Source organism: Canis aureus, chromosome 17 (genome assembly GCF_053574225.1).
Source record: "Canis aureus isolate CA01 chromosome 17, VMU_Caureus_v.1.0, whole genome shotgun sequence".
Taxonomy (NCBI): domain Eukaryota; kingdom Metazoa; phylum Chordata; class Mammalia; order Carnivora; family Canidae; genus Canis; species Canis aureus.
This window is the reverse complement of record NC_135627.1, coordinates 60,622,807-60,631,522: the sequence shown is the minus strand read 5'-3', so window position 1 is coordinate 60,631,522 and position 8,716 is coordinate 60,622,807.

Below are 8,716 nucleotides of genomic sequence, written 5' to 3'. Positions count from 1 at the left end.
CCCCCGAGACCCCCCTGTGCCTCTCTGGAAACTCCCAGCTCGGCCGCAAGCCCCCCGAAGGCAGGGCCGATGACCCCTAATAGACCTAATAGACCGTCAAATGCGCCCCCGGTTACCTTCCCCTCCACCTGCACGACCGTCCCCCTCGCCATCCGCCAGCCCTGGCCCCGGCGGGGTTGCACGCAGGTGCGTTCAGGGAGCGCACACGCCGACAAGTCAGCGAGCACCGGCCCCGGGAATGGACTCGACGCAGTGGAACTCGCACTTACCAAGGTGAAAACGGTAAGTTTTATGTGATGTGTATTTTACCTCCATTATAAAAAAGAGGGGGAGACAGGAGAGGAGCTTTCTGCTGCCCTTTGTGGTCTCCCCTGGGCCTGCGTGCTTCTCCGTTTGCTGCGAAGGTGGGTTCGCTGCACCCATGACGCTGGGAGGCGAGCAGACTGACGGGCCCGGGATCCGGCCTGTGGCTCAGGATACAGGAGTCGGACGCAGCCCTCCCTGAGCGGGAGCCCAGGTGCCATGGGGGCAGCAGGTGGGGGCGGTCGGGGGGAGGCTGAGGGGAGGCCGGGAGGGGACTGAGGGAGGCCGGATGAGTCCAACGCTGAGTCCACAGCAACTATGAGTCATCCCACGGGCTTCGCTTACAAGACGCCCATTGGAGACGAGACCTTTACATATTTCGGGACCTAAAACACAAACATTGAACTGCAGCCCCTGAGAATGGCCCGCACTGCATCCTGGTCCCCAGACCCCGGGGGATGCTGATGCTCAGGTCCCCAGACTCCGGGTGATGCTGATGCTCCTGGTTCTAGATTCTGCATGATGGTGATGCTCAAGTCACTAGACTCCAGGTGATGTGGGTGTTCCTGCTTCCTAGACTTCCAGTGATGCTGATGCTCTGGTCCCTAGAGTGCAGGTGATAATCATGTTCCTTATCCCTGGACTCAGGCTGATGTGGGTGTTCCTGGTCCCTAGACTCCAGCTGATGCGGATGCTCCTGATCCCTAGACCCTGGGTGATGTGGGTGTTCCTGGTTCCTACACTCTGGGTGATGCTGATACTCTGGTCCCTAGACTCTGTGTGATGCTAATGCTCCTGGTCCCCAGACTCTGGGTGATGCTTGTGCTCCTGGTCCCCAGACTCTGGGTGATGCTTGTGCTCCTGGTCCCTAGACACCAGGTGATGCTGATGCTCCTGGTCTGTAGACTCCGATTGATGGTGATTCTCCTGGGCCCTGGACTCTGGGTGATGTTCAAGCTCTGGGTCCCTAAATCTACTTTTAGGCTCAAAGGTCCAGGCAGTTCTGTAGAATAAAATGTTCCCTAGGGTAACAGTCATCTGCCCAAGACAGGTGGCTGAAGGGCTCTGAACCATATCAACTCAGAACCTGAGGCGTCTTCATCACCTTTCTAGGCTCAGTTGTCATCTCCCCTCCTCCTGGAAGCCTTCCTTGAGTCGCCTGAGCAGAGGTGAGCACGTCCTGGTCAGTGGTGCCCAGGGCTTGGGCAGGATTTTGGTGCATCGTGTGTTGCTGTAACTACACGTACGCACTTTCCTGTGTCACTGGACTCTGTGCCCCCGACAAGGGACACCTGGCATCCCCAAGCTGGCCCAAGCCCGGCGCCTAGAGCTGTCAGTTTTCTCTCGCTGCTGCAACAAATGCCCACGAACTTAGCGGCTTAAAACAACACGAATTTATTCCTCGGAGTTGTGTAGGTTGGAAGCCTTGCTGGGGCCTGAGATCCGAACCCCTTTCCGGCTTCCAGAGGCGGCCCGCCATCCCGGCTCCGGGGCCCTTTCTTTGTCTCCAGTGCTGTGCAGGGGCCCCGATCGCATCCCTCTGACCTCCCCGCCCATCCCTACGTCCACTGTTAGGGACCAACTCCTGTTATTACAGCCCGTCCGATGGTCCATGATAACCCCCCCGACTCCTACTGAGGAGCAACCTTAAATCTGCTCATCTCCCCGTCCTGGGATCAGGACACGGATGCTTCCTGGGGGGCGGGGGCATGGGGGGCATCACCATCCTGTGACCTCAGTGCCCTGGGAACAGCTCCCGGTGGAGGGCTTCCTAAAAGCTGCGGAATCGCTCGCTCTGGACTCCCTGGGGTACCTTTGGTGGCACGTTTGGTGTTTGCCCTTTGGCCAGAATGCCGTGCGGCTGCCGACGTCCCCGAAGGCGCTGGGAGCCCCCGACTCCAGGCCCACTCGCGTTCACTCAGACAGCGCTGAGCTCCGGCTTCCCGTCGGGGCCGCGGGGTGGGGCGAGGGCCCAGCCGCGGGGCCTTGCATGGCCTTTGGGGGTCGCAGGGTGCGTGTCTGGGCCTCCAGGGGGTGCCCCGAGCAGCTCCCCGGAGCCCCGAGCGCCTACAGACAGCCTGCGGGACGCTCGCTCGCAGCGCCTGCTGAGACGTGCCGCCTTCAGGCCGCAGGGCGCCGGGCAACGGAACCCCACACCTAAGGGGAGCACCTCGGACAAAAGGCTTTTGAATTTAATTTGGAAAAGTTTACTTGTGGTAAGACACAGGATTCACCATGTTAATCACCTTGAACACACAGTCCAGGCGTGTAAATCCACTCACGGTGCTGTTCAAGCCGCCTCCAGAACCTCAGGGAGGCACTTTTCTTCAGGGCCACCAGGTCCTCCCGGGGGCCTCTCTCCACATCACCCACAGACCCCAGGTACTCCGGGGGGCCTCCCTCCACATCACCCCCAGACCCCAGGTCCTCCCGGGGGCCTCCCTCCACATCACCCCAGACCCCAGGTCCTCCGGGGGGCCTCCCTCCACATCACCCCCAGATCCCAGGTCCTCCGGGGGGCCTCCCTCCACATCACCCACAGACCCCAGGTCCTCCCTCCCACGTCACCCACAGATGCCAGCCTTTCTCTGGGAGCGAGGGGCCGCGGTGGGCACCCGTGGAAAGTCTCTGTCAAGGGAAGGAAGAGAAGCTCCGTATGTTCAGGAGGATGTTCCCTGTCCCTTCTCCAGAGGGAAAGGAAGCCGGGAGTCAGGGGCAGTCAGCCCGCAGAGGCGCCTGGGCCGTTGGAAGGTTCTGGAAGCCCTGGGAGCCCTGGCATTGGCCACCTGGTGGCCTCAGTTGCGAGCAGGCGGGTCTGTCCGAGCCCCGGGAGGGGGTGGGGGGGCCCGGGGACCGAGGCCTGGCACCTGAGGCCCGAGGGGACGTGTGCCCTCTGGGGGTGGTATGCCATCCTGTGGGAGGGCAGGTCCTGCCGTGGGAAGGGCCGCCTGTGGATGAGCCAGGAGCCGGGCCACGGGGGATGGAGGATGGGCTCCTGTGGCCCTTTGTGACACAGACCGCACCCTGAGCCACGAGGCAGCATCCTGTGGGGCCACTGCCCGTCTGGGGGCCCCTGGCCTGTCGCAGGGCCATGCCCTCTGGTTGCCAGCTCCCCGTGGGGACCTCGCCCTCCCTGCAGGGCCTCTGCTGCACCTGCTGCCCCCCCCCCCCGCTCTCTGCCCCACACCCTGTGGGCCCCCTGCCCGCTCATCACAACCACCATCGTCCAGTACTTTCCACAGCGATGTTGACCCCCCGGGGGGCTGTGTCTTTGCCGCCTGCCGCGGAGCAGCTGCCTCTGTCCCCGAGAGGCCAGAGGCGGGAGGCCGGGGCCCTGCATCCCCAAGAGGCCCGAGCTGGGGAGGCTGAGGCCATGAGGTCCCCGGGAGGCAGGAGTGGGGAGGCCCAGGCCCTGCCGTCCCGAGAGGCAGGGAGGAGGTCCTGAGCACCAAGAGCTCTGCTCAGACTCCACTCTCTGCTCAATTCCCTTTGAGGCCCTCAGGAACAGACTGGAAGCTTGAGTCAAAGTGGCCCCCCCCAGCATCCACGACCCCCCCCCCCACCGCTCTCATTCCTCCAGGACAGGGCAGAAAGCAGGGCAGGGGAGAGGGAGCTGGGCCAGGGCCGGGCGCTGCTGCTGACACGTGCCAGTGCTTCCGGACCCAGGGCGCCGCGTATCAGAGGCAGTGAAGGCCGAGAAACACCCCGTGACCCCAGGAAGGGCTTCCGGGCTGCAGCACCCGCAGCCGTGGGGGTCCCACACGCAGAGCTTGGGCACGGAGCCTGACGGTGTGCAGGAGCCACCGGACGGTCACGCGGGGCTTCTGGGTCCCCTTTTTGCACAACAGCTCCCGTGGGCAAACACATTCCTGTCTGCAAATACAGCACCTGAGAACCCAGGGAGCACGTGGGCGATGGGACAAACGGGTGGGAGCTAATGCTCTTTAAATTTGCAGCTCAATTTGAGAGGGTCTTAACTTCAAGGAAGGGATTTGAATCTCCTCTTCTGCATCCTTCTCTCATCAGCAGATTATTCAAATAGAGTTTGCCTGGAAGCAGCTCCTCTAGCTCCTCTTTGATGCTGTGACCCACAAAGGGAGGCTTTACGGCCCAGGACTGAGGCCCACAGAATGAGAGCGAAGCACTCACTGCGGGGGGGCACTTGGCGGGATGCACACTGGGTGTTATGCTGTATGTTGGCAAATCGAACTCCAATAAAAAAAAAATGCAAAAAAAAAAAGAAAAGAAGAAGAAGAAGCAGAAACGCGTGCTCTACGTCAGCGTGAAGACGAATGCGTTATTTCTTTGGCGCTGGTCTTCCCGTGAAAGCACGAGTTGCAAATCATCCCTTGTTAAGAGATCAGTTAAGGGAGAAGCGCGGTTCGTGCTCTGTGCAGGTGCAGTAGTGACCTCGGCCGTGCGCAGCTTCTAAGAGTGAACGCACACGTTGAGCTCTGCTTGTCCGTGCACCCGTAGGAGGCTCGGACACACTCACGACCTTGGGTAGGTTTCCCCGGGTTCCTGTTGGCCTTCACCTTCCTCCCGGAGGCTGAGGCCTGTTCCCCGGTGCTCTCTTGGGCCTGCCTGCGGCGCCAGGCCATTCGCGCGCACCTGCTGCTCTCTGGTGGACGTCAGAAGACTCGCACGTTTGGCCAAAGCAGAAAAATTGCCGTTCCCCACCCAAAGGGCCCGGAAAATAGTAGCTGCTCATGTTTTGGTCAAATGCATTTATTATTTTTTAAAATTTATTTTAATTAATTAATTTATTTTTAAAGTTTCAGTTATTTATTTATTTATTTATTTATTTATGTTTTTAAGGATTTTATTTATTTATTCATGAGAGAGAGAGAGAGAGGCAGAGACACAGGCAGAGGGAGAAGCAGGCTCCATGCAGGGAGCCTGACGCAGGACTCGATCCCAGGACCCCAGGATCCCACCCTGGGCTGAAGGCGGTGCTGAACTGCCGAGCCACCCGGGCTGCCCCAGTTTTATTTTTTATTTTTTGTCAGTTGAATTCAACACTAAAAATATTTGGATACACAGAAGACTATACATACGTGCAAATTATTCAGAAGAATGCTTTTGATAAAACTAAAGTTAATATGAAGCTATTTAATTTTTATGAAACAGATCAGAAGAGGTTTCTCTATTTAAAAAATCAATTTCAGGGGATCCCCAGGTGGCTCAGCAGTTTGGCACCTGCCTTCGGCCTGGGGTGTGATCCTGGAGTCCCGGGATCGAGTCGCTCCCTGCATGGAGCCTGCTTCTCCCTCCTCCTGTGTCTCTGCCTCTCTCTCTCTCTATCATAAAAAAATAAATCTTTAAAAAAAATCAATTTCATAAAAAATATATATTTTTTGTATATATTTTTTATTTTTTTTAATTTTTATTTAAATTTAATAAATTTAAATCCACCCAGGGATCCCTGTATATATTTTTTTAATCAGAGTTCAATTTGCCAACATAGAGCAAATGTACGTGGTGAGGGCCAGACGAAGAGGAAACCACGAAGGGGACAAGGAAGGGGCAGCAGCCACAGGAAAACCCCGAGGGAGCCCAGGGCAGTGACAGAGCAGCCCGTCCTGAGTCCTCACTGCTTGAGGCCCAAGGTGAGCCTGGGGGTGTAGACACTGACCCACCGGCGGGGCTGGGGTCAGAGGTCAGCAACCCGGGGAGGCTTCTGCACCAGAATTCTGCTGCATTTTGAAGTTCGTCCATGTCCCCTCCTGGGGGGGCTCAATCCCGGCGGCAGCACACGGGCAGGGGTGGGGGCTTGGGCATCGGGGTAGCCGGCCCTTCTCTACCCAGGAGGAGTGACAGGGCCTTAGACGGAGAGCCTGCTTTCTTGAGCAGCGTCGCTGTGCCCCGGAAACCGCAACGCAGCCAGGCATCCGGAGTCGAGGCGCAGCAGCAGCTTTGCTCGATTCCAGGAGGGGGGAGTAGCAGGCTTCGCCGGAGGGCCAAGCGGGGGGCTGAGCTCGCAGCGCGAAGGTAATGCGACCACGGGTCCGGGGGCACGGGTCCCTGGAATCGAACCTTGGAAGATGGGCCGCCTGTGGCCGCACTGCTCCTCCTCCTCCACTTGTCGCAGATGCGAGCGGCGCCTCTGTCCGGGAGAGGGGCTCTCAGTGAGTGGGGAGTCGGGGAGGCCGCCAGCAGGCCCGGTCAGCGGGGCTGGAGCACCCCCAGGCCTCGGCTCAGACCGCAGCAAGGGCGGGGCCGGCTTACGCACGGGGCTTTCCTGCGGGGCCCAGGCACCGTGGTTCCTGGAAGTGTGACCAACGCACCTTCTCATCGGCCCTTGGGAAGAACAAAGGAGGGTGCTGTGTTGAAGCCACTCTGCACGTCCTAGGAATCAGGGCTCACCTGAGCTGAGAAGAGCTGGGGCTGTGAAAGCAGCTGCGAGGTCGCGGAAACTGCTGGAAGGGCGCCTCTCTAAGGCGTGGTGAGCAACTGCTGCGGTTCCAAGAATCCCTGGGAAAGCTCCCTCCACCTGGTGCCAGCCAATGAGCCTGGAAACGCCGAGAACCCTGTGTTGGGTCTGACCCCGACCTCCGGACCGTCGTGGCCTCAGCTCCCTCGCGCCTTCCGAAGCTCAGGTGCGCGTTTGTCTCCGTGAAAGACAAAGCCTCCGCGACGCAAGGAAGGAAGGGGTCCTGGGGAAGGAAGGCGGCCAGGGAGTGGGCGGAAGAGCTGCGACGTCGACAGGCGACATGCGGATGCAGCTCCTGTGGGCCCGAGGCCCCGAGCCGCGAAGAGCGGGGCCCACAGCCAACCTGCTGGCCACGCGGACCGTGCCGGGGAGGGCTTGCAGGCTGTGCTTTATGGCGGCAAAGTCACCCGAGCGGTGACACACGGCACGTGAGCGAGCGCACCAGGCGGTGCCAGGCAGGCTGCGTCAGTGCCCGGCGCGCCCACCCGCCCCGCGGCCTTCAGTGTGGCTTGTTCTCCCCGGAGGTGACCAAAGACGTGCGACCCGGGAGGCAGACGGAGCAGCAGGTGGGACAGGCTCAGAGCAGCCTTCCCCGCCTCCCGCCCCACGCAGCCGCATGGCCCCCCAGGACCCGACGGGCCGGTCAATCGATGCACTCGGCATGGCTGAGGATCGAAGAAGAAAGAGTTCCTTGAAAAATAATTTTAAAATGAATGATCGGGGAACAAGAACCGAACTGGAAAAAAAAAAAAAGAGAAGAAGTGATCAGAATTAGAGGCCCGCGGCTCCCGAGAAGGTCCGTTCAACTTGGAGACGGGTCGGGAGGTACAATGATTGTTCCGGAAGCTGACGGGCCTCCAGCCGGGTGCATCCGAAGAACCGTTGACGGAGGGACGGGTCGGAGCCCAGCGCTGCAGCCTTGTAACAAGGTGCTAACAGCCAGGGTGGTCGGCTTAGGTTTAGACGCTCTCGTTTTCTAATCATATTCCAGCCATAGATACGTGTGCACGTATGTGATTCTGATGCATATTCTTTGTATAAATATACGATAAACACGTGAGATGAGGCCTACTCCTACAGCGTTAGGACACTTGGTTTTGGGCGATGTCACCTTTTGGCCAATCATCTTAGCCAATCATGTGCCTGGAAAGAGAACTGGTTGGGGGATACGGCGTAGCCCAAGTCACACATCAGTAATCGGAGAATGTCCCTAAAAGTGAAACCGCTCACGGCCCTCCCACGCGATCCCCAGGCCCCGGGCCGGCCTCCCCAGCTCCCCGGCGGACCGTGACGGGCGACCACGCCGGTGGCCCCGGAGGCCGCGTCTTCCAGTTCTCATGTCCGTGGCTGATAAAGGGAAATCGGGTTCTCCAGCGTCTTATGGACGAGCCCTCCTTGGGTCTCCACGCAGGATTTTCTCACCATCCCATTTCTCACAGCAGCCTCTGCCCTCAGGCCTTGACTGGCTCAGGTGTCAGATGCAGGTGTGTGGGCTGTGCCCTGCACCAGGGCACCCCACCCGTGGGGCCAACGGGGGACGGCCTGCCTGGCTTTCGCCTACAGGGGGCCTTTGTCTACAATCGCAGGCCCACCCGTGCGATCCCCAGGCCCCGGGCCGGCCTCCCTGGGCTCCGGCAAAGGGTCCTCAGGCTAACCCAATGCAGGGTCGTCGTCCTGGGCTCCGAGCCCCCCTCAACCGCCCGGTGCCCCCTCCCACCGTGCCCAGCCCTCCATGTATTCAGGGGCTGGGGCACCTTCGGTCTCGGGAGCCTCGGAGGACGTGATGTTTGCTCCGGGGCACTGGTGTAAAGGGACCCCCAGCGCGTCCCGGCAGGAGGAAGGTGCGGCAAGGGCGTCGTCACCCGGTGCTCAGCGTCCGCGTGCAGAGGGCCCAGCAGAGGGGGGGCCTCGCCCCACGGGCCACGGGGCTGGCGGCTGAGCCCCGGGAGCCAGTCTGCAGGGGGAGGTCTCTTCCTCTCC